Consider the following 27,086-nt stretch of genomic DNA (forward strand, 5'->3'; position numbering starts at 1 on the left):
GCTGACTGATATGGAATGAAAACCTAAAGAAACACTCACATGCTACTAGAAAAAAATTGGGATCCTAAGAGTAAAACCTAGATAGACACTGAGTCCTTCTGTATAAGCACCAAATCATTTATCACTAACTGGAACACTCCCGAGCAAAAGCCATAGGGATTTAGAACTGATTTCTGAAAAAGATGTCATACATCTTGGCATCACTGGTAAGTGCATCTCCAGGCATCTACCAGCATGGATGGATTTGTGGTGAATGGAAAGAAATCTTGCAGGAGATATTTGCTGAATAGGCAAACAGGGAGGGAGACATTAACCAGCAAAAGGAAGGAAGGAAGGAAGGAAGGAAGGAAGGAAGGAAGGAAGGAAGGAAGGAAGAAGGGAGGGAGGGAGGAAGAAGAGGGGAGGGGAGGGGAAGGAAGGGAGGGAAGGAGGGAGGAAGGGAGGAAATGAGCAATAAGGAATTATAGGAAGACAGCATGTGATACTTGTCCAGACACATGATCTAGCTCTGTGCCCCGTGGAGAGAAGGGAGGCCACGAGGGAGGCTGACCAAAAGGAGCAAGCATTGCTACTTAAAGCTAAGCTGATCCTGGACTGGAATATTCTCTACCTGTACAGAACTCACATGCTCTGCTTCATTCTCTCTCTGGTCCCACTCTAATCAGTCTTTTGTGCCCCTCATTCCACCAAAACTGCTCTTGTGAAGGTCACAAGTGATGCTGCCAAGTCCATTGCTCAAACATCAGTGCTTTCCTTATTTCAATATCAGCATTGCTGATCTTTTGTATTCTTCTCCAAAAGCTTGTACTTTAGAGACATTCAGCTTCTCTGACCGAATGCCAAACAGCTAAAGAAAAACTAATCCATCATCTAATCCAATCAACTAATAAGAATGATGACAACAATAACAGCTAACGTTGTTGAGCACTTACCATGTACTAGACATTACTGTAAGCATCTTATGGGATTATCATTTAATCCTCATTGCAGTTCTATGAGATGAGCACTGTTATCTTCATTTTCCAGATGAGGACTTGCAGATACAGGAAGGCAAATTAACTTGCTAAAGGTCACCCAGCCAGGAAGTGGTGCAGCCAGACAGTCTCCATACTTCTATTACTTGACCTCAAGCAAATCAAATTATATATCAGAATTTTTAAATTATCACCCAGATATGTTTTGGTAATAGCTATATCAGAAAGAGGAAAAACTGAGCTTAAAGAGGTCAGGTAAAAGATCTCCACTCTTCTGCCTTCTTCATGTTACTACCTTAGCTCAGACCATGGCTGGCTGGGGCATGTTGATCTGCAGCCACAGGGGACAGCACCTCAGTCACAGGGATCAGGAGGGGTGTGCAGACCAGCAGGCAGGAAATCTATGGATGGCTGTCAACATTCGAGATATCAGCCCAGGGTTCACATAGAAGGGCAAAAGGAAACCTTGGAAGTGGACGATCCTCTTAACAAAGACCAGCGGAGGGCCCGAGATTTAGCTCAATGGTTTCTCCACCTGTTGCTCAAGCTCAAGGACCTGAGTTCGATTCCTGGTACCAAAAAAAAAAGATCAGCAGAGAAGTCTGTTGGAGCATCCCAGAGCCCCAGAGACCAAGCTGAAGTTCAGGGATAGAACTCTTATCCCTAGAAAAGGAAGTAGCAGAATAAAGTAAGATAGGAGCCCTAGAGACAATGATTTCCCAACAGGTTATAAAAATGAAGACTCAGGAGCAACAAACAAAGCACACAGAGAACCTGTTTGTCATGCTCCATTGTGTTTCTGCCCAGTACCTGGTACACAATCCATACTATTCTAGGAGTTGCAGTCATCCACACTCCAGGCAAATGCCTGCCACCAAAAGCATGCTCAAGCTCATGTGCAGTGGCTCCTGAGCACAGACACCCAGAGGAGCTGTACCAGGCTCTCTCAAGCTGGGTCTAAGAGCACTGGGCTAGGACTTCTAAATATTCCTAAGGATATATGAGTACTAAAGACCATGTTGAAGCTTGACATTCACTTTGGAGTCCTTAGAGCCAAGAGAGAGGGAATGTGAAGGATGAAAAATTAGATACACTAGGCAATTTCTTTTTATCTTTCTTTTCAGAAGTGTCTCTCCTATTTCTAACTTTCTATATAATTGTCCATTCAAGTCATATAGCTACAGAGGCTGGATGCATCAACAGGCACCCTCAAAGTCACATAAAAAATGATGTGAGAGTCTGATATTTTTTAATAACCTTAGAAATAGAATCAATTAAGATCAGAAGCAGATTGCTCTCAAAAATTTGGTTTTTTCCTTTGTAAATACCCTCAATGTGTTGATTTTGACCTGGCTAAAATGTTACTTATATATTTTTTACCCTTATTTTAATATTCCCTAAAAATGATTAAATACTAAAATTAAATGGCATCAATATTCAGAATAAAATCAACCAATCTAAACAGGTGCCTTCAGCACAGAAGTACCTTTTTTAAAATTAATACTTGATTTTCTATTATCCAAAAAGCCAAGGTTATGCAAAACTATGAATTAGTTATAGCAAAATTCTCCTGTGCTCTTAAAATACTTTTCCTTTGTGACAGACAATGATGTATTTTCCTTTTTGTTGTTTTAACATCCCATAAACCATAAAGTCTGTCTCAAGTGAATCTTTAATTCCATGAAGTACCTGCACTATCAGAAGTTCATGTCACCCAAAGCCTAGCATTAGACTAATTTTTGCTCATGTAATTCCTTTCTACCCTTCTGCATTTTAATAATTCCATCTCACCAAAACTTCTTCTCTCCTAAATAAAGACAGAAGATAAAACATCAAGGAGATCAAGTTAACAACAACATGGCCCTGAATTTGAATTGAGAATAGCAGTATAAACAGTTTGATTGAGAATATAAAGGAAAATTATAAGACATAAATGTGAATACCAATTGGACATTTGGTAATACTATTAAGGAATCACTGCTGAATTTCTTAGGCATGTTAAAGATAGTATGGTTATGGTTTTTCAAAACTTTTTTCTTTTAGAAAGCCATACAAAAATATTTTCAAATATAATAATATGACATCTGAAATTTTCTGAAAAGTACTAGATGTAGAGATGTTGAATTTGGATGATGAGTATGTGGGTGTTAATGAAGCTTTGTATATGCACAACCATATGTATATACATATATGTATATGTACATGTACACATATCTTCTGAGGCAACTTCACTATAAATTACTAGGGAGCCATACCTAACTCTCTTGGCAGCTCAACAATGCTTTTCCATAGAAACTCAATTGACATTTTTTTTGCAAACTAAGATACTTAATTCTCTTGCTTTTAAATATGTTTTTCCTCCATAAATTTACCTCCTTCTCTTTCTCCATCCATGGGAATCAGATGAAGTCAGATTGACTATGAATAAAGAGAACCCAATTAGGCAGAAATTCTGAAGGAAATAGATACATCTTTTAGGGGGGGTGGAGGGAGTAGTAAAATGCTAGATTTTTTTTCCCCAAGGAAATTACTGTCTACTATTAGTTTTCAATGCATTAAAGAAAAGCCTGTGGTTGCTTCGAGTTTGAGGATTAACAGCAGTCCTTTTGGATGGAAATAATAATAGCCCTAGATATCATTTCCATTTCATTTGTGAAGAAATTAATATTGAAGAAGGTTAAAAAAAATTTTTCTCCCCCATGAAAATGATCAAAGTATGTTATGTGCATGTACAAGTCATCCAAAGTGAAGCTCATTAGTCCATACAAGGCATAAAAATCCAACATCTAAGGAGAAACACAGCCAAGACTCAAGCCCAGGTCTCACTTGATCCAAGGCCCAGTTTCGCCACCGGCTGCCCTGGCCTCCTTCACACTTGGAGGGGCTCCTTGGGCCCACTGCTCCAGGGGTGAACACATTCCTTCATTAAATCCATGGCACGAGTTCCCAGGGCATCTTTAACAGGCTGGGAAATCCTGCTGTGCCCCTCTGGTTAGTGCACTTCCGCATCTTCCAGATAGGTGCTTTCCTGCCAGTTCCTTTCTTATCCCTCACCCCACCCCATCACCACTTCTTAAATTATTCAATTCCCTCACGGTTTTGGGGCAAATGGAAGCCATCCAGGGGACAGTCCATCATCTTCCCTAAGGCAATCTGTCAGCCGGCCCTCATCTCTGACCCTGCTCTGCTGTCTGTCCTGATACTCTGACGGTGCATGGAATATTGTACACAAATCCTCCTTCCCCTCATTGCTCTGCTGGAGGGTTTTGATCATCATAATACCTTTTCCATGTATCTCTAAGCTCTCCACTGAAATAGCCCATCAGCATATAACCATGCTCTATAATCTAGCACTCATAAGAAATAAAACATAATAACACTGCCTATGGCAGTGAGGATGAAGTTTCAACTTGCTTGGCTTTGGGGACTGGTAGAGCACACATCTGGGTGAATCTAGGTGGGTCAAGGAGGCAGAGACTTGGGGTCTATGTCAGGACCCTCATCCCTTGAGGTCCCCTTCTCTGCTTCCCAGCAGGCATGAACTAAGCAGCTTTGCTCCACCACACACTTCTACCATGATATTTCTGCCTTGGAGCCAGCTGACCATAGACTGAGTCTCTTGAAACCATGAGCTAAATTAAACCTCTACTCCTTTTGGTTAAGGTAACAGGTATTGTGTCTCAGCAACGAGAAGGGTAACTAATACACTCCCCTTGGACACACATCCCCATTGCCCCACTTCATTGCTCTTCTTCATAGCAAAATTGCTTGGAAGAGAAGCTTCCAGAATAGTTTTAGAGTTCTATTGCACAGTGTAGTGACCACTATTAAATGTATTTTCTACTTCCAAATTGCTTAAAGAGTGGATTTTAAATGTTCTCACCACTAAAAAGATAAGTAAATGAAGTGATGGATATATTAGTTAGCTTAATTTAATCTTTCTACATTGTAACATATATAAAAACATCACACTGTACCCCACAAATATGCACAATTATTTGTTGATTAAAATTGCTTTAAAGGGCAGGGATTTAGCTAAGTGGTTCTGCCACCTGCCTCAAAAGCGCAAGGTCCTGAGTTCCATCCCCAGTACAAAAAAAAAATTGCTTTAATTTTTAAAAATAATAAAGCACATTATTGCCTCCAGTGACTTCCTCTTCTTCCTACTTTTTCTCATTTCCCCCGCTACAATGAAGCATCCACAGCCACCGTAGAAACTGCCAATGGCAGAGGCTCCAATGACCTCCATCTTCCCAAAGGCAGAGCATGATTCTCCTAGCCAACATACTTGAACTCTCCATCCAGCTGAAAATGTCACCCCTGAGCTTCCATGACAACAAACCTTTTTGTACTGTATTATGAATGCAGCTGGGTATATTCTGGGAGCAGAAAGAAAAAGGTGGCAGGGAAGTTCTGAGTTATGGGGCAGTAGAATGACATGGATTTCAAATGCTAAGGACACACAGTGTCATACAGCACTCACAGGTGAAGAAGTATGGGAGGCCATGGGGGGTTCTAAGCAGGTGACTCCGGTGCTCCTAGCTTATGGGGGTAAAGACCACTCCAGCTGTCTATGTGCAGATGAACTGTGCATGTTTGAGAGTAGGAGCTGGGAAACAACTAGAAGGCTCATAATAAATTCATATTAAGTGTTTGTTGGCTTGACTTAAATTGGGAAGAAGAAAGAAAGGTACCAGCAACCAGAAATGTCTGGAAGACAGAAAGAGAACCAAAGAGGAGACTTCAGGCAGCAGATAAAGTGCTCTTAGAACTAGCAAGGGGATAATTCTGCCCATGGGATTTGGCCAACTCTCCAGGAAATCCAAAAACTGGTTCCATAAGGTTTCCTGTCTGTATGTAACCATGGTGCCCATTTGCTCCACTAAGTGGTAACATGCAGCCTTCTTTGTCACCTGTGGTTCCTATCAGGGGATGTTCAGCAGCAGGGAGAATGTGACTCATTATCCTCCACTGTATCTGTCATGTCACATTACTCTTCCAGCTCTGCCAGAACCCTCCAGAGGCTGATGCATTATGACTTGACACCAGTTACCCAGTGCTGGGCCTCATTACGGGGAGTACAAAGGCGTGAGCAAGGGGTAACCCGGTTTGACTATTCCCACTCTCCACAGCTTCATTAGTCTCTTGATCTTTTTGTGGCTGTCATTAGAAGCTCAGAGTTTTATGTCCTGGTCAATTTCTAAATGACAGCTTTTAGTGTCAAAGTGATCAAGGGGGTTTGCTTCCCCTCCCCCAGTGACAGCAGCAGTCACAGGAAATTGATCCTGTTGGATAAACTCACCTGATCCTAAAAATGATATTGGCTTCCTGCTCCAGGGCAGAGCAAAAACAACAGAAAAATAATTGCCAGTACACCCCAGAGGAAAATTTTTTCTCTTCCCCAAATTTGGCAATCAATCTAACCCAGCACATGTGACTAAAAATCTCTGCTATAAAGAACATAATTCCATTTACACACCAAAACACCATAGCAATGTGGCTTGAATTGGAGGCTTTGTGTCTGGGTTTTCAATTTTCTTCATAAGAGCCTATATTTGCAAGACCAGCAAGGACTGGTCTAGAACCAGAACAACAATCATGTCTAGAATAAGCATTTTCTTTGCATGTTCTTATCAGTCATAGTTGGATCATAACTAGTCTTTAGCCATGTTTAGATCATTATGCCAATTTTTAAAACATCAAAAAATGGTGTATGTGACAGCCCACTTTCTGTTGCTATAACTGAATACCATAGAGTGGGTAATTTATAAAGAGTAGGGGTTTGGGAATTTGGAAAGTCCAAGAGATTGGTGCCAGTATCTTGTTGCCATCTAATAGAGGTCTTCTGGCTGCATCATAACAAGACAAAAAGCACAGCATGGTAAGATGGAGCAAATGTGTATCAACTCCAATCTCTCTCCTTACAAAGCCACCAGAACCATCATGGAAGCCCAGCCCTGATGATATCGTCTAATCCTAAATATCTCCCAAAGGCCCCACCTCCAAATACCATCAATATATGAATTGGGGATAACATTTCCTACACATGAAATGTGAGGAACAGATCCAAACCACAGCAATACAGCTCGTTGCAATGTTCCTTTCCCCCACTCTCAGGGGTAGATGTGCTAGGTTCAGAAAACACACCACGTTTTGTGTTGCTTTAATCATTCACATATGGGAAGTTTCTAGAATGGATTTATTCATGTTTCTGGACCCAGAGAGAGTTTCTATAACTAGGAAATATCGTTTGCATTCTTTCACATTATTGGAGCTCAGGGAAGTATTAAGGAAAGCACTTCAGGTGAAGTTGCTCTTTGAATTTAGTAAAAGAGCCTGCATGATGAGGTTGTAGCTCTATACAGTGTGCTGCTCTTTTGAAGGCCTTGAACTAATTATGGCATATTTTGCCCTCACTTAGAGTATTTAACCTTCTATGGAAAAATGACCTGGTGCTCATCTGTATGTTATTTTGAGAATGTTCAATTTGTAGCTTTCCCTCTGAAGTCTCTGCTCTTTCTCCAAGTCTTTCAAAGGCCATAGTTCCTCACTCACTGTGCTTCCCCATGGAGCCACCCACCATGTATGTTTCCTCCATACACTCTCTCTGGGTTTTCCAGATAGGAAAATGGCCAGAAAGTGTACAAAAAGCCAAGCTCTTTGGAAAAGAACCCCAGAGCCTTAGTAAATGAACTAGAATCAAATTGCAGAACTGCATTTCCTAGACTGTACACCATTTTACCAGTTGGAAAGGGATTCAGAAGCCAATAAACACACAAGAAACTGTAAAGGTGTTCAGCAATAAGGTAAACTGATAAAAGAAAAAGAGCCATCAAAAGACAAATGAATGGCAAATTTGCCCAATATTGTCAGCAACAGCCTGTAGCTCTAAGCAATTGTGTCAAGTGTTTCCCATCCACAACATACTCTCTGAGTAAAGAAAGAGACCAGTGTCTGTTTTTCTTCATATCTTCTCCTGAATGCAACAAAGATCATAAAACTGAGAAAATAAAAACTGCACACGGAAATTATGTGATGGGCATGGTTTCATGAGTATTGTTAGGGGGCTTAATGATCCGATCTAAGGCTGAATCTACTTGGGTGTAGGGTGAGCTGAGATTTCAGGACAAATAAAGCTATGCCAGCTAGTGAGACAGCGTGCACTGGCTCAGTGAGGATACCATGCCAGCTCTATTTGGTATTCATCACTGTGTTGCTATAAGTGGGCTTCCTACTCCCTCCACATCTCAGTTTTTGGAGATGTTGAAGGAAACCAATAATATCACCCATTAGGTTATCATGGGGATGTAATGAGATCATACATGAAAAGCAACTAGCACAGTTGCTGGTATGTTTTAGGCAATCAATAGACAAATAGTTCTTTTCTCTTTTACTTCCAATTAGATTTCTAAAGATATATATTAATCTAACCATATAAGGCTCTTATATGTTAGTATGATCTATAATAAGCTTGAACATAAGTATGAAATGTTTTCCCTTTATTGACTCCAGTTTAAAGCCAAAATATCTCTACTATCCAGTACAGACAGTAGCCATCAGCCACATGGGATGCTTGAGCACTTGAAAAGAGTTCAGGCTGGGATGTACTGTAAATATAAAAAACAAACCACATTTCAAAGACTTGGTCCAAAAAAGTTTATAAAATAGCTCATTAATTTTTACTTTGATTACATTTTAACTGATAGTATTTGCTATATAGTAGATTAAATACAATATATTATTAATACTAACTTCACACTTTTCCCCCTTTTAATGTGACTACAGGAACATTTACAACTACATATGTGGTTCATGTTGCATTTCTATGGGACAGTGTTAGAGGGTAAAGACCCAGAGATATCCCAAAGAAATTACAAAAGGCGACATGCCTGTCACCCTCTCTGACACCCTGAGACCAGACTCAAAAGAATTTGGAAACCACGTATTGTTTTGCTCAATCCTTCTGCTGCTTTATGTCTAGCCCAGCTGACCATGCCCCTTTGACTCCCGCCTTTTCTGGCAGTGATAAGTGAACCAGACTGCAGAAAGAGGCCCACGACAGTGTCACCCACCTGGGTGCGTCACATTTTACAGGCTCAGTAGCCACAGGTGGTTAGTTACTACTGTAGTAGACGACTCAGCTCCAAAATACAAAGTCCCTATTTCTTCTAACAGGTAAAAGATGGTTTCCCCAGGTAAAACTGGGGTAGGTTTTCAACACAACAGAAATACAGCCTCAAAAACAAAAAATCAAGCTGAAGCCATTCTCCTACTCTTTTTTTTCTTTTGGTACCAGGACTCAAACTCAGGTCCTTGCGCTTGTGAGGCAGGCAGCGGAACCACTGAGCTAAATCGCCAGCCCTATTCTCCTAATCTTAACCAAGCTTTATACTTTTATGTATTACAATTACAATAACAACCTTTGTTTGAATAATAGTCACTATTTGATAGCTTAGGCAGTGGCCTGGCAATGAGAAGTGTTTGTCTTACGGTAGACTTACAAAATAGAAAGATTGACAGTCTAAGAAAAAGCAACTTATTTCCCATTTGCTACTGGTTGCCAGATGTTGCATTTTGACCCTTGAAGAATTCAGAAGCACACACCTTGACTAATTGCAAACTGGATATGGGAGGTAGTAACATGAAAAAGATAAGCCATGCGAGGAATCTGAATTAAAGGGTCTTTTTTAGAACTTACCTGCTTTTCTAGTCTTTCAACAAATGACAAATATTTTTTTAGAAATCATGCAACACCATGCAGTGTGTTCCTTAGGTGTCTATGGCCACATTAGTAGAGTGGCTCTGTCTATGAAATGGTATGTAGTCTACACAACCAAATAGTAATTTATTTTATACCACAGCATCTATGAAATGGTGTATAGTCTACACAACTGCAGTAGTTTATTTTACACCACAGATTGTGCATATAATTTTTAAAGTGAAACATTGCTACATTGTTGGAAATAAAGATTAACCCTGTCGACATTGTTATAGTTTATATATCAAATGAACTTCCTCTCAAAGTCTCGTGTGTCTAAGGGTAGGGTTTTGGGGAGGTGATTGGATCATAGGAGCAATATATTCATCAGTGGATTGATCTATTGATAAGTTCATAGCTGAATGTGCTGTTAACAATGTGGGGCCCAGGAGGAGGACGTTGGTCACTGGCACCAGGGCTTGGGAGGGTATATCTCTCGCTCTGGCTCCTCCCCATGCTCTGCTTCCTGGCTGCCATGAAGTGAGCAGCTTTGTTTCACCATACCTTTTGACCTTGATGTTCTGCCTCACCTCAGACTCATAGCAATGGAACCAGCCAACCATGAACTGGAATCTCGGAAACTGTTAGCCAAGCAAATCTTTTCCTCCTTTAAATTATGTATGTCAGCCATTTTGTCCCAACAATGAGGAAGCTGACCAACACACACTCAGAATTCTGACAACCAATTCTTGCAGGAGCATTGTTTGTTACTCTGGGATAAGTGCTCCTAAGATCTGCCCCAAAGAAAGAAGGTTCAGGCAGAGCTAGTGGTTGTGAAGAACAAGGAAGCTGCTCTGAACTAGCTATGGTATTGTGCTGTAAAGACTAACTTTAACCCTTTTTTTTCTTTTATTTAACCAAATAACTTAAATTGACATATTCACTTCATAAAATATGTTCCCTTTAAAGAGGCAAATCTGCATTTTCTTTCTTTCTTTTTTTTTTTTTTGGTTTGGTACCAGTGATCGAACTCAGGACCTCATGCCTTTGAGGCAGGCGGCGGTGCCACTGAGCTAAATCCCTGGCCCAAATCTGCATTTTCTTAATGAACAGATGTCTCTTCGTTGAGTTTTTGGACCATAAAAGAAGCACAATAGTAAGAACAGATGGATTAAGGAAGCTTCTCCCTCCCTCAACTCGACCTATGTCAGGGAGGACTAATTATTTAATTCTCAGAGTTGCTGTTTCCCATTAGAAAACTGAGAGCAATGACTCCAGGTCTCCTGGCTTTCTCCTCTGCCTTGGGCACACGGGAGCTATGGACCTAACTATTTACCACATCCCCTAATCCCCTCCTTTAACCACCATCCCTGACAGCTAAAAGGGAGAGGCAGAAAGGTAGAAGAGAAGTCTACACAGCAGAGTTCAAGAGATAAAGCAGTTAGATGAAATCACTTAATCCTTAATGGTTCTGATAAGACTCAGAACCCCTCCCTAATTTGATCTAACTATGTGAGTTACTAAAAGCTCAGTGTCATTTCTATCCCCAGCACTGTGCTAGCCCCTGGGGGAATTGCAAGAGACACTCCAGACATGGTCAGCATATGCTATTTATAATCTCACCATGAAGAAGGCATCCATTCATGAGGCCAGCTGGGCAGGTACAGTCACTTGAAAAAAAAAAAAAAAACATAAGTTATCAGCTTCAATTCTGCTATACTGTTAAATTTGGAAGGAAAAAGAGAGTAAAACTTACACTTACATCAGGCATGATGGCAGTTAGTCAGGGGGCTGAGGCAGGAGGATCACTTGAGCTCAAGAGTTCAAGGACAAAAAAGGTCTTATCTCACATGTAGTTGACAAAAATGGAGTTTTTGACATAATGGAGTTCTGCATAGACTAACTCTTCAAATTAATAGTGTGGTGCTAGAAAAAGAAGCCAAATATTGTGGTACATAGAGCCACTGAACACAAAGAATATATGATTTCAAAATATGAAAAATACAGTTACATTCATGGGTTTTTTCCCAGTTTTTAATATAATCTGTGAGATTTTAATAAAATACTTGTAGCTTGCTGCTTCAACATGCCCTCCTCAAAAGGAACACATTCGCTTTGCGTTGTCCTTGGGGGTCTTGGATATAAGCTTTCAAGAACTTCATTTCCTGGGCATTTCTGATGCCACCAGTGATGCTGGGCATTGAATGTTTCCACAAGATACCCAGCGAGGACCCTCACGGAGGCCCAGGGAGAAGCTGCTGGCCTTCATGCTGCTCAGAAACAAATGCAAACTGGTTAAACCAAAGAATATGACCATTTCCAGGGATCCTCCGAAGTATCTGTCTATATTATGGACTGTTTACAGAGATGAGTGCCACACAGCCAGTGTGCAATAAACAGACTGAATATACCTTTTTTAGTTTTAATCCATTGTCAGTAAATGCAAGTTCAAAGCATCTTGGAGTTCTGCAATGCACATGGGTCACAATGGAGGCTTTTGGGGAAGTAAAAAGGTGGAAGTAAAAGGTTTACCTTTAAATTTCCTCTGTTCTTATTATATTCCAGCTCTAAAATCCTTTTGGTAAGAGAAAATAACACACAACACAGGACTTGTGCTTATAGACACAATAAAGAAACTAAATTTACCTTACTGTCTTAAACAAGAAAAATCAGGACCAAACCTGTGACTTGTTTCCAGACATTAAACCATAGAAAACATGGGACTGCGATCACCAAGAAATTAGTGTTTTGGTACAACCGATGACAGCTTTTTTCACCAGCAAACCCAAACAAAGACCAGCAGCCCTGGTGAGTTGAGAAGACAGAGATCAGAGTTCAGAGAATCCAAGAAGGCTAAAACTTGAGGAGCAGGGAAGCAGAGGTGAAGGAACTACATAGTGAGAGAACTCCAGGTAACTGTAGGAGAATCTCCTCCAGTCTGGCTGCATACTGAACTGCACCTACAGCAGGAGATATTTCCAGAGGTCAGAGAAAGAATAACAAGAAATGAACACAAAAAATCATTTCCCAAGCTCACATAAAGCTGAGAATAGTTAGACCACCAGACAAAGCAGTAATATCTTGTAATATGGACACTGGGTAGAACCATACAAGGACATTGCCTTAATGATGGGATTAAACTAAACTAAAGGTTGCTCTGGATCTGTCCTAACAAACCTTAAAAGCAAATCAAAAGACAAACTGATTCAACATCACTTAACAACAGTATACCAGGGCAAAATCCAACAACATCTTTAAAGATACAACAAAATTCACCAAGCAACAATGTAAAATTCATAATATGAAATGTCAGATTTTTTAAAAATTAAAGCATGAATAAAAAACTAAGAAATATGTTCTATAAAAACAGAAAAGCCAATCCATGGAAACAAACAAATAAACCACTGATGATAGAACTAGCAAACAAGGATATTATAATCAATAATCAATAAATAATAACACTAAAATGGAAAGGTATAGCTAGTGAGGAAAAAGCAAAGATAAAATGTAACCATAAAAAATAAATTATTCTAAATGTAGGCAAAGGAAGAAGACTAAAGGAACAAAGATCAGATGGCAGAGATGGAAAACAAGCAGCTATAGGAAAGATTCAAACTCAGTCAAATGGATAATTACATAAAATATAAATGGCCCAAACACTGCAGTTAAAATGCAGTGACTCTCAGTTTAGATTAAAAAGCAAGATCCAATTATATGCTGTCTACAAAAAGCTACTTTAAAGATAAAGATATAAATAAGTTAAAAGTAAAAGGATAGAAAACTATGTATATAAAAACACTAATCAAAAGAGAGTTGAGGTGGCTATACCAGACAAGGTACATTTTAGAAAACAGAGTATCATATAATATGAAGACATTTTACAGACTAAGAGGACATAACAGTCCTAAATTTATGTACCTAATAACAGAGTTCAAAATATATGAAATGAACTTGATAAAATTCAAAGGGAAAAATAGACAAATCCACAATTACAGTTAGAGAGTACAACATTCTTCTCTTAGCAATTAATAGAATACATAGACTACAGAAATCAGTTACACTGCAAAGAAACTTGTTTTCTATGTATAGTATCTTGAGCATTCCAATTCCTATGTACAAGAATCATATGTATATTCACCATGAAGAAATTGTGTGCACCACAAATAAACCCCTTTCAAACTAGAAAAAGAAAAAGAAAGAAAAGATAACAGTTACAAAAGATTTAAACAGTTGGTTGTGGTGACACACACCTGTAGCATTTGCAAGGCTGAGGCAGGAGAATCAGTCTGAGTTCAAGGCTAGCCTGGGCCACACTGTGACTTCAAGGCCAGCCTGCACTGCAAAGCAAGACCCTGTCTCAAAAAACAAACAAAAAAAGAATATCATTACCCACAAATTTGGCCTGAATAACATTTAAAAGACACTCCACTCAATAATAGCAGAATCTGTGTTCTTTATGAGTGTACCCAGAAAACTCAACCAGGGTAAATCATGTTGTGGGCAATAAGACAGCTTTGTGTGCATACACACACATACAGACATTTACAGAAATTAAATTGAAAGTAGAAAAACAAGAGAAACATAAGTTGGCTTTTACAAATACTGATAAACTTCTAGCCAAACTGAAAAGACACAAGTCACCAACATCCGTAATAAAATATAGGACATCATCACAGATCCTACAGCTATTACAAAAATGATAAGAGACTATCGTGAATATGATGCCAACAAATTTGCAACTTAGATAGAATGTGAAAATTATTTGAAAGACACAAACTACTAAAGCTTATTCAAGAAGAAATACATAACTTGAATAGCTCTATAAACAATAAAGAAATTTAATCAATAGTTTAGTGCCTTCACATGAAAAAAATCCTGAAAATATCACATAAAGAATTTCTTAATGAATTTTTCCAAATCATGTAAGAAACAAACCCAAATTCTGCACTAATTTTCTATTGTTTTTAAAGACCTGAAAGTGCAAACCACTATGTTATGCTTAGTCTAGCTTTTTATATCTGTCAGGGATCCACTTCCTAACCTAAAAATTATAATATTATCTTCTTTCAACTTTGTCAGAAAAACCAAATAAAATGATATGAAAGAACTATGTAAGGGGAAGGGGAAAGGAAAGAAGGGGAAGGAAAAATTATGAGAAAAGAAAAAAATGGAAACAGTCTATGTAAATAGGGAAGGGTGGAGGTGGTGAAGGGTGCACAGGTAATGGGGAAAAAATAAGAACTAAGATACATCATGTACAGGTACAAGCACCCAATGATAAATGTAAATGTATTGTATACCTAAAATGTACCAATAAAAGAATTAAAGCAAAAAAAAAAAAAAGAACTTCATAAATGAAAGCAAATAAAAGCCAAAATGAAGAAATGAACAAGTAGCTCACTGTTAAGACAGTTGCCCAGCATGTGCAAGGCCATAAAAATAAATAAATAAATAAAATATATTCTTTAGACTGAATTGAAAGCTAACATGATGTTTCTCATTAAAAATTTAGTTGTTTCACTAATAAGTTTTTCTTATCTGCAAATGTCCTGGTTGAGGTCTCCCAGTCTTTTTTTTTTTTTTTCCCAGAAAATTCCTGAAGTTTATTTACCTTAAACAAAAAAAGAAAAGAAAAATAAATTACATTAGTGCTGGATTTTTAAGAATGATTGACACAGGAGAGAGAGAAAGAGAAACAGAGACAGAGACAAAGGGAGAGAGAGAGAAAGAAATACACACCACCAGATTGGTGTCTTTATTTAAAATCAGTGAAAACTGAGATTTAATACATACAAAAGCCTCCCCCGTAATGACCTAAAGTTGTGCCTTAAAATGCAAATGGAAGTACACCTGTCACCATCTCTCAGTCCTTAAACACTGATCCAACCTCCCAGTAGCTCTTTCAGCTTCTCTCGGCAAACAGAAGCAGAGTACTGGCTCTGCTTCCCCGGAAATGCACCACCAATGCTCACCTGAAGGTGTCTGCCCAGGTGGGGCTCAAGTTGCCTGGCCAGAGATTTTTTCAGGACAGAACAAAGTGCCAGAAAAGAAAGACTGGGCAGGGAGCCAAAGTCAGAACCAGGAAACCCCTGAGACAAGAACGAACTGTGCAGGCAGGCAGAGCCACACTGCACTGTGCTAGCCTATGGGTTCTAAAGTAACTATTTTGAAAATAAGCAAGTGAAACTTGTTGTCCGCAAAAGTGTGCAAATACCATGTCTAAAGGCTAACCATATTTAGTTAACAGAGGAAAGGTTGATCGTGGCAAGAATTATCAAACACAAAATCAGCTCACCATCATGTCATCATTTGAGGGAAGGGTGGGCAGCACCCACAACCAGAGGGCAACACGACAAGTTAGAGACGCCCCCACTGCCCACTGAGGGGGTTAGCTGGCCAGGCTAGAGGGCAAGGCTGGTTGTGACCAAGACATTTGCTCCCAGGACTTCCAATGCCATGGCAACGCATGTGAACACAGAGTAATAGACAGTGACATTCCTTACATTGTGTCAGTTTTAAGATCCAGATAGCTGGAGATATAGATGTCAGCTTGTAGGACAGGCAGGCTCCATTGCCCATGGATATCCCACTGGCAGCACCTGTCCACCCAGCAGGTTGTGTGCCTTGAAGTGAAGGAAGGAACCCGATCTGCTCCCCAGCCTCTCCTCCCAGGCTGCAGTGGCCGGCAAGGGGTGCCGCCCCCCAGTCTGTGTCAGCACATGGAGCCCAGTCAGGGGAGACCACTGATAATTATTTGACACAGATGGTCACTTCATTAGCATAGATTCCACGAAGCCAGTTACTGGGTGCTGAACGCAGCCCCTCCCTCTTCCTGAGCAAGACCTGGAGCCATCAGGCAACTACTTCAGGCAGAGAATGGTCCACTCCCACCACTCTGGAGGCCTGTTTTGTGAAACAGCCTTTTCTTTTAGGACACCTTAAATTCCTGGACAGTAAGACTTACGAGCAAGATACACAGACTCACCTGTGCTTCGAGGAGGCAATCAGAGCATGCGGAACTTGCCCCAAGAGCTGTCAGCTTCTCAGCTCTGATTCCGTGGATTCAGACCTTGTACACATGCGGCAGCTCCGCAGTTGTAGAAATGGTCTTCAGGAAGACAGGTGAGACAGATCCACAGCCTCATCTCTATGACACACCTCTGCCAGCGCCAAGCAAAGACAGGGAGTTGCAAATGCCCTGACACTCTAAGATCCAAATTTTAGAGTGAGAAGGAAATTAAATTAAGACACAGCAGTCCAGTGGGTTTTCAAACATTTTTAGTAGGATATCTCTTTGTGCAAATAGTATCTTTGGGTGAATTCCAATGTATAAAACATGAAAAGCAAAGCTGTTCTGAAGGAGAGTTTGGGGCTCCAGTGCCCCCACCCTGGGTCTTCATCCTTGTCTCAGGATGCCACGGCAGAATTCTCTGACAAAATCTAGGTCTCTGCAGAGCACAATGTGGAAAACACCAATTAGTCAGTCGTTCTTAACTGCAGTAGTAAAACCATCAGGGAAATGGAGCAACCTGTCCAAGGTCACACAATGTGAGTTCTTCCAAGGCGGTGAACAAAATAGCTCCCCTACTCCCCCTCCAGACACACGCTCTGTACTGACCTTGGGAGTCTGAATCTGCACGTGGTGTGGTGACCTTCTGGAACAAAGAGGGATTTGATTCACTGTTAGCCCCAAGTCTCTCCCACATAAAATAGGATCACCTCTGAGGGATGACAATACATAGGCCATTTAAGGCAGCCCATGGAGCTCCTCATGAGACCCCCTCAACCTCATCATCACCCCCCGTGTTCCATTTCTGCCCCACCAGGAACACATACTACATATTTTGTGGTGAATTAATGAATGAGTCTCCACTTCCCAGGAAAGAAGGAATAAGGATCCAACAACCATCTGAGTGTGATCAATAAGGACTGATCATCTGTAACAAAATAGGACCCTCCCCTCATTCTGACCCTCCCCTCAACAGGATTTTGTGCCTGAATTATGTAGATAATTGCACTTTGCCTGACCTCTGTAGACAGAGCAGAGAAAATCATTCCATTCAAAAGTGGAAATTTGCCCAGATTCTTACTGATAGATCTTTTGTGTGCTTTAAAATCTCTTTTTAAAAAAGTTTGTGCCATTCATAACCAGTGTGGGTCATTTGGAGAGCAAATCTCTGTCTCAGAGTGAAAAGGTTGATTGCTATTCCTATGTGATCTGGACTAAGATATGCAGTATCCACATTTCTTTAATGCTCCATAAGAGGCTTCATGCTCAGTGACGACTCCGTGCATCTGCACTAATCAAGTCAACATTCGTGTCTTTTTAAAGCACAGTAAATCTCTCTGATTGGGACTTGAGGCAGCAATCATTCAATTTGTGTTAAACTAAACTGTCTTATCTCCTCGTGTGCCAGGCTGTCCCTAGCATGTCCAGACCCATATCCCAGCATGGCCTGGGATGCCAGGGCATAAAGCAGTGAACAGGAGCATTCAGACAGGACAGACAGGCTTCCTCTGGCTCCTGCATGGCTGGCTTCCCAATGATGAGAGACGGGGGAAATGTCATGTGATTATTACTCTTTTTTTTTTAAAAAAAAAAAAAAGAGAGAAGAAGGCTGTTTCTCCTCTATAGACAGGCAACAGCCTGAGCAAAGACCAATTAATTTCAAAGGGGAAGAGACAGCTGCACATATGTTGCTGTGAGTGATCTTAGGCAGAGTCCCAATGCCAAGAAAAACATTTCTGTTGGCAACATTTTTAAAGGAGAATATTTTCCTGCACGTTCAATGCTCTTTTCTTTTTAATTGGTTCCTTCCATTCCCTGTCATTTGTTGCACACCTATTACATGCAGGCTTTTACAGGCATTGAGCAACTAAATAGTTATTTAGTGTCGGGATCCTTGCCAGATGCTGGACATAAAGAGAACAAAGATGAGTCCTCACTTGGAGAAGGTCAAGGACATCAGTATCAAGTCAATGCCTGCTCACTGCTGGCCAGGCCTTTGGCAAGAGCTCCTGGACCACTCTCCCCGCATCCAGCAATGTGGGACACATTTTACAGATAAGGAAATTTTAAGGTACTGTCCTTTCCAATTCCAGTGTCAAAATTACATTACTGACTATGAGGACACGAAAGACTATGTCATAAGAGAGATATATAAAGAATAACATTGAAATACTGTCCTTTCTATCCAAAGACAACAGCAATTTCTATTTTTGTGTGTGTGCCTGTAGTTAAAAAGGCATGAATCTGTGAGAGTTTGATAGTTCTTCAAAAGTGTGTCATTACTGTTATGGTTTATACCTAGATCCCCCACAGCCTCGTGCACTCATAGGTAAGGCTTTTGGGAGGGGACAGGATCATGGGTCTGTGAAACTCACCTGTGGATTAGTCCCCTGATAGTTCATAGCTAAATATGATGTGGGGAGGTGAAGCCTGGTTGGAGAAGGTGGGGGTTGGGGGTGTGGCCCGGAAGGATCATCTCCATCCTTCTCCCTTAATCCCTCTCTTTGCTTCCCACTGCCATGCCATGAGCTGTTTCCTCTTGGCCAGGCCACCCTGCATTGGAGCTAGTCGACTATGAACTGAAACCTGCACAAACTGTGAGCCAAAAGAAACCTTTCCTCCTTAGAGTTGTGAGTATCATGTATTGTTTCCTAGCAATAAGAAAGTAACTAAGACAATTACCATATAACCTAGCAATCCCATTCCTAGAGCTATACTCAGAGAAATACAAAGAATTCTGTATACAAAAACATGTACAGGGATGTCCAGCATTATTCCTAGTACTATCAAAGTGCAAACAATCCAAATATCCAACAAATGATAAACAAAATGTGGTGTATCTATACAATGAAATATCATTCAGTCATGAAAAGTACTGGTAATCCTACACTGTGGATGAGCCTAAGAAGGCCAGATGAAAAAAGTCACAGACTGCATGGTTTCATTTATATGAAAGTCCAGAACAGTCAAAATCATAGACAGAAAGAAAGGACACTACGGGGTATCAGTGGCCGTGAGGAATGACTGCTCATGGGGACAGTTTCTTTTGGGGGCGATGAAATGCTCTGGAATTACCTAGTGGTGATGCTTGTGCAACCTCGTAAATATTCAAAACCCACTTAAATACACACCTTAAAATGGAAGTAACATTTTCAACACGTACATTATATCCCAATTTTAAAAAGAAGACGATCGGCAGGCATGGTACCACACGCCTGTGATCCCAGCACTCTGGGAGGCTAAGGCAAGGGGTCACAAGCTTGAGCCTAGCCTGGGTAACTTAGCAACTTAGAGAGACTCTGTCTCAAAATTTAAAAACAACCAAAGGAGCTAGGGATGTAGCTCAGTGTGGAGGCCCTGGGTCCAATCCCTAGTAATTAAAAAAAGGAGGAGGAGAAAGGGGGGAGGAAGAAAGGGAGGGAAGGCAAGATGAATGAGGCATAGTGATGCCAGCGAGGCATGGCCCAAGTACAGCCTCACTGCCGGGCCCCTTTGCCAGCTCTGCAGCCTCTGCTGTGTTGGAGCCGAGCTCACCGGGGCCTCTGCCGCGGCGGGGTGAACTCCTCTCCCGCTCCCAGCTGCCCTTTTCCTGAGCTGGTCCTAGGCCGAGTCAGCCCTGCCACTGGCTTGCTTTCTGACTTCAGACAGGTCTCAGTGCTCTTCGGAACAGGCCGATTCTCCAGGCTTTCAACGGCAAATAAATAACTGGGGTAAGGGGTCCGTCCATGGCCATGTTTTTCCTCTCAGCAAACGGCAGCTGCCTATTGAATCTTTGGTCAGACTCTGCCTGTAAGCCTGAGCCATTGCCATCCAGTCCGCCGGTTCTGAGGCGGGCGCTTCAGCCCCAGTGTGGGACTGCATAACTCCGTAACCATAAAACTCCCCTAGCCCCAACTGTGAATGTGAGTAAATAGATAAAGATGCTTGTTAGTTCCGGGACACTAGATAAGATCTGTATCAGCCATAAGGTCCCAAAGTAAATTACTCAACTCTTTGTTCGAAACTGATGTTCCGGACACCGCTATCTATAGAACAATCTACAAACACCTGCTGACCGTCAGTACGTGTCAGCTGACCACTAACCTTTGTTCCTCTTCTGTGAATTTCGCCTGTTAACTTCCCCTGCAACCCCCTATAAAAAGAGCCTCGGACTCTGGGCTAGTCGCCTCTCTAAGCTACTTTGCTTTGGGAGTGCCGTCTGGCCAGACTAATAAAGGTCTGTTTTACTTTCCAACTTGTCCGGTGTGTTCCTTCCCGGGTGTTCTTCGCTGCAGTCACCTCCTCGGAGCGTTTGGTAAGGCCCTCGGTCTTACACCAGGGCCTCCGGAAGGAGCCGCACCTCTGTCAGGGCAGCCACAGAGGCCGAGGAGCGGCTGCCGCTGGGACTTCAATCCGTGAAGCCACAGATCTTCCAGAGCTTTTCTTTTTTCCAGCTATTTGCTTTATAAATGAGAAAGTTGAGCCCTGGCCACTTCGTCCCGGATCCAAAAGTCACGAGCTAATAGAGGCACAGCCTCCTCATCTGCAGCCCGCCGGCGGCTCTGACCAACCCAGCACTCTGGTTCTACAGGACCGCCTCTTAGTCGCAGAAAGTCCACACCCAAGATGGCCGAAAACATTTGTTCTCACACCCACTTCCGGGCCAACCCTCTGAGCCCGCTGGAGCCCTGACAGGGAATTGCACTCCTTTCAGGACTCATGTGCAGACACCGGTAACACAACAGGGCCTTGATTACTGGAAACTCAAGAAGAAGCGCGGAGTATCATTTAGGGAGAGTATAAATGCCGCTCTCGGTTTAGCTTATCTTCATCATCTTATCCCATGAAGCCGTTCCTCATCCCAGCATCTCTGTCATGATTATCTGTATACATTGTGACTAAAAGAACGCTTGACTAAAAGTGAGAAAAATCCAACTCAAAGTATGAAAAAAGGAAAATTATTATCACACAGAGGTAAGCTAAGCAAGATTTAAGCAGCGCTTCAAAAATGTCACCAGAGACTCAGTGTCCCTTCTTCTTGGCCCTGCGCTCCTCCTCACGGCCCCCGCTGAAAGACTCACTCAGCCCAGAACTTACAGGAGCTCACTTACCCTCAGGCCAGGGAGAGAAGGGAGTGTCCCACCCCCCGAGTCCACCAGCAGAAGGAAACTGAGCCTCAGATGGCCCGACAGAGACTTTCCTTCTTCCACTGAAACACAGTTGCATTTTTTATTCTCTGTGAGGCTGCAGACTAATGAATAAATTACCATTAAACTTAAAAGAGAAATCTGCTACCATTTGGCCTATACTTATTAATAAACAGATCTCAGCATCAGACTGCACCTTCTAGAGCGGCTTTCTCACTCAGCTTGGATACCAAACACTCATGAAAAGGGGAGGAAAAAGAACTTATAAGAATCCTCTACTAGGTCCATGCAAAATTTTCTTTGGATTAAGAGACTATACTCTGGAGGCTTGCATTGCTAATTATGATACACAGTTTGAGACCTTGAAATTGATCTAGTATGAAAGCAGAATAAAGCCTCCTACTATTGGGATGATTCATCAAAACCAGAAAGTGTGCCATGTCACCCCCCACCCCCAACAAAAGGAGACTGCTAGAAACCGTGTGATTTTTATAGTCATTTGGCTCTGCAGATACCTTCTTGCAGAGAGGGTCAGCCACAGGCAAAAAAAAAAAATGTGTAATAAAAAAAGTTGGATCTTTGCTATTAGCAACTCCTCTTACCCCACCTCTTATTTTCTAGCAAAATTCTCCTCACCTTCAGAACTCTTGGTTATTCCCACACCCACATTACTGCCTTAATTGCCCCTGTGGACCTTGCTGTCCCCTCTTTGAGCCTCCATCTCTCCTCTCCTGGAAATACTTAGCCACTGGTAAATAACAAACATCCACTGAACACCTAAATGTGAAGGCAGTTGTGGGTGAGTTGGATGTCTATTACTGTTTGGCTACCTTGTATCCCTTTCTCTGGGGACCTGCCTCTTCCCTCTTTCGTGCAGTTCTAGTGGGGCTAGAGGCACCTCTCAACAAGGGGAAGAACCTCTTGACATTGGCAGGCCTGTGACTCTGGGTGAGCAATCAGAGATAACTGTGATGCTGGTGAGGACAGAAAGAGTTCTCTGTGGGATTCCTATGAAGGGAGAAACAGACACAGAGGCAGAGAGAGATAGTTTTCCTCTACTTCATGACCATGTGCTCTTAAGAACCACAGAACCCAGGTCCAGTGGTCCCCATCTTAGGGCTAAGAATGAAACCAAGCCAGAGGTGAAGAAGATTGAAAATCAAAGAGAAATGGTCATGATAGTACCCTCTGAGTATTTGACCGAGTGGCACCTAAATTTTTATCTCTAGACTTTTCATGTACTAAAGCCATTAAATGTTCTCTTTAGTGTGGTTAATTCAACTTTGTTTGCAGTGAAAAATAGCTTCACTAACATTACAAGGTATCAGGAAGGATAAGATGTTGACACTTTGCTATACAATCACATGAAGAGGACTCTAGCTATATGACCCAGAAAAGAAATTCAAGAAGTGAATTTCAGACCACAGGCTTCCTATCAGAGCTGACTGCATCCCAGAATTTGGTAACCAGCTGACTGGTCCTCAAGCTACAAGTCCCAACCTCCCCCTCCAAATCAGGTCCTAGTTTGATGGTGTAGGTAGAACTTCTACCCAAAATTTGTCCATTCCCCAATGACCTGAGTCTGTCTGGGCCTGATACTAATGGCAAGAACCTGAGGGATTCAGTTCTTGATGAGTAACCATTTCTGTAGTTTCTAGATCAGCTGAGAACAACCTGAGTAATAAACCAAAACCAAAGTCTGGAAATCACCAATTCAAAGGAAAGAGGCAAAGGGAAGAATCCAGTCCAGGTAAAAACCTCGGGACAGGTTCCCAGGCTACCACATAAATAGGTCAAAGTCACTGTCTCTATCCCCACCCCAGTGATCCTCTCTTCCTCCAGGTCACTAATCTGGCTCCAGAGCTGACCCACAGAATTGAAGACTAACAGCAACAAAGACTTCACTAACCAATGATACAGATAATGGAAGTGAGGAATTCAGTTAGAAGATCTTCTCTCCAGGTAGGTCAGAAACTTGAGGAGAAAGATAAGAATTGAAGTGGACAACTGAGATAGAGTCAAATTTCAGTGGTAGCAAGGGGCATTTAAATCAATAGAAGATAACATTCAAAAAGGCACACTGTCAAGAGAGCAAAGGGCCTTACTGAAAATACTTTTGTGAGGCCCTTTTCCAATCAAAGTAGGCCTCCTATCTCACATTTCTTGGGGCCTTATTCTCTTTCCTCTGATCTGATAAACCAATCCTTGCTAAGGTGCAAGTGGATTGATGAATAGCTCCTTCTGAGTAACATATTTACATTTTCCTAGGGACCTTTTGGACACAGAGCCTTAAACCAAAGGAATGGCTGCAAATCCTGGTCGTTTTCCAGTATGGTGATAAATTGGTAGGGAAGAAATTATAGGCCAGGTATGGTTTCATTTTCCCTCAAATCCCTCTTTTTTGCATGCAAACCTGGTACTAATCTCAGGGCTCAACATTTCATAAAACTCCGTGTGCCTGGAAAGCCACACTTCCCATGGGAATACTAGGGTCCACAGCCCAGGTGCCCAAAGCGTAGCTACCTAAGTAAAGCTTGATCACAGCCTGGTTATGGTTCTGAATACTCTGCCGGTCACATGATACCTTTACAGGAACCAGAGCCATCCCATAAGTGCCATGGACTTGTCATCTTTACTGGACAAGATGCAAAAGACTCTGAAATGTTGTGAAACATAATAAATATAATTTGTTGCTTTGGAAACTTTTGGTTCTGAATATTCTCAAGTTTGAGAAATCTTTTGAGGCAATGGTTAAGGAATAAAGACAAACCACAAAGAAAATCTCAATTACAAAATAATTGCAATAGTGATACATTTTGTTACCTTAAGTTTGTTTTGTTTTTATTATTATTATCAGTAATAGAAGTAGTACAGTAATTGTTGCAGCAGTAGCACTGGTCTAGAAAGACTATTCTCTCTGGAAGCATAAAATAGGATGGAACTGGATTTACACCTTTCTTTCTTTCTTTCTTTCTTTCTTTCTTTCTTTCTTTCCTTTTAGGGGGACCTCACACGGGCACTATCACTGAGCTACACCCCTAGTCAGAAATATGACTTTCTACTTCAGCTCATATTCTTTTCTTTTAAACAGACATACTTATCATCAAACCAAAGTTAAACACTGTATCAGATACTGATTAAAACATTAATAACTCACAAAATAGATAGGACTAGCAGGAACATTTTTTTTTTTTTTTGGTACCAGGGATCGAACTCAGGACCTTGAGCTTGGGAGGCAGGCGCCAGAACCACTGAGCTAAATCCCCAGCTCCCATTTATGAATTCATCTTTGAGACCAGAGGAAAAGCTTGGTTAGAATGCTTCCCCCAGCTTCTTTTGTGACCTAAAGAAGTTTTTAATCTTTCTGGATCTTCATATTCCTATTAGGAAAATATAGGCAATGCCTTCTCAACCACAAAGTAGTATTTGTTCTCAGAGCCTGTCAAATGGTCTTCTTTGAAGACTCAACTAAATGCAAAGTTTAATGTGCTAATTCATTCATTATAAATCACCTTTATTCAGTTTCAAGTATTGTTTCACTCACTATAATTCAGCTTTCAAATATAAGAAAATGTATACAAAGCTACTTTTGTAGGCCTTCTATAAAGACTTCAAAACCAAAGGCCATAATTAAGTCTATAATTAACTGTTACCACATCTATACGATAGAAAAATAGGCCTCCTCCAGTGGCCTTTCTTAGAGCATTGATTAAAGTCAAGCCCAAAATGGCTATTGCTGGCTACAGAGCAATACCTGACATAATATCACATATCCTTAGTTGTCACTAAGGTGATATCTTCAAAGAATTTGTTTTAATTCCCAGAAGAACCATTAAAATTTCTCACTTTTTCTGGAGTTTAACACATGTACAATTTGAGACCAAACACATTTCTTTTAAAAACCCACATATCAAAATTGTGCGCTGCATCTTAATGCTGTCTGTGCCCCAGTATGTAATTTGTTTGGGGTTTTTCTGTTGCTTTGTTGTTGTTGTTCCCTTACTTTGAATAAGTAAATTAACCAATGAATGCCTGAGGACACACAGCACATGTTCAGGATTTGTGACACAGGAGGGCATAAAAGCAAGGATGGCAATATCTGCTAATAGAACTTCCCATCCCACAAGGGGGTTTTCATTTCTTTTGTTTGCACAATTTAAATAGGCAAAGCTACCCCTTTAAATGACATGAACCTTTTGTCCCTGTGAGATTTCAGTTATCAGGCCACAGTCTGTCAGTTTGAAACCATTTCCTTCCCAATTAGCTTGCAGTTGGGTGGTGCGCCGTGCTGTTTTGCGGTTTCTCTACCTTCATTTGACCTTCAGTATCATTTGCAGTGCTCTCGGTTTAGCACCAACAATCACAATGGATGCAGGGAGGCACCTGGTGTGTTTGCTCAAGAATTCTGTGCCTGAAACCTTATAGATTTGGAGGCTGTGGGTTGTCCGTAGTTGAAGCTGTCCTCTGGGACCAGGATACTTTCTCTTCCTGGGACTGCAGGGAATAAAAGCCCAGGAAAATTTCTAACACACACATTTTAAGGCATTAGCAACAGTGCAAGGGAAAGCACCTTTATCTGCAGATTCCATCTCTTCAACCCTTATCTTGTTTGAGCTGAGATTTGGGCTGTTTGCCCTAAAGCCAATCCTCTCCAGCTATTCTCATCCCCTTCCTTCCTGTTTCAAAAAAGAGTTCCTGCGGACAAGTACATGGCTTAAACGTCCTTTCTCACATTCTTCTCTCTTTCCCACCACCACCCAATTACAAACACAACCGAGCAGCAGAGAATTACAGTATAAGGGGGGAAAATGTTGAATACAGGGTAAACACCCAGTCTATCCAAAAAAGATGCCAGAGCAAATGCAAGATAAACACCAGTTCTCCCAGAGCCTCCCCAGGCCGGGGGAGAATCCGTCTACACATGAACCGCAGAATCTGACACAGTCAAGGGCTTAAGAAGGCTTGAACTCAAGATGTAAAAGAGGGACCTGTTTCTGTGACCATATCAGAAAGATTCATGAAGCTGCTGGAAGGGATGTAAGAAATATTAAAGAACCCCATAATTTTTTTTTTTGATACCGGGTATCAAACTCAGGACCTTGCGCTTACAAGGGAGGCTCAGTGCCACTAAATCCTGGCCCAGGACCCCATCATTTTTAAAAAATGGAAATCCATTACCTTCCAACTTTAAAACATTTCTTAACTTCTGAAAAAAGGAAAAGTTATTTTTGAAATTTCAAAAAAAGACATAAAGCCTTATGTTTCATTTGTCCCAGCCT

The 27,086-nt window shown here is 41.3% G+C and overlaps 1 long non-coding RNA gene across 2 annotated transcripts; it reads right to left on the reverse strand.

The window, feature by feature from the left end:
* Positions 1 to 872: 872 nt before the first annotated feature.
* LOC110350873 (uncharacterized) lies at positions 873 to 27,086 on the reverse strand. Of its 2 annotated transcripts, XR_015444221.1 has the most exons (4): positions 17,291 to 27,086; positions 11,435 to 17,120; positions 11,296 to 11,342; positions 873 to 1,125 (listed from the first exon to the last, which is right to left on the reverse strand). It is a non-coding gene; the product is annotated as an uncharacterized LOC110350873 (long non-coding RNA). The 2 variants fall into 2 exon arrangements; XR_002397801.2 differs by having other exon boundaries at positions 11,435 to 27,086.

Source organism: Heterocephalus glaber, unplaced genomic scaffold, assembly GCF_053883595.1.
Source record: "Heterocephalus glaber isolate CG9 unplaced genomic scaffold, H.glaber_assembly_v1.0 deba00000331, whole genome shotgun sequence".
Taxonomy (NCBI): Eukaryota; Metazoa; Chordata; class Mammalia; order Rodentia; family Bathyergidae; genus Heterocephalus; species Heterocephalus glaber.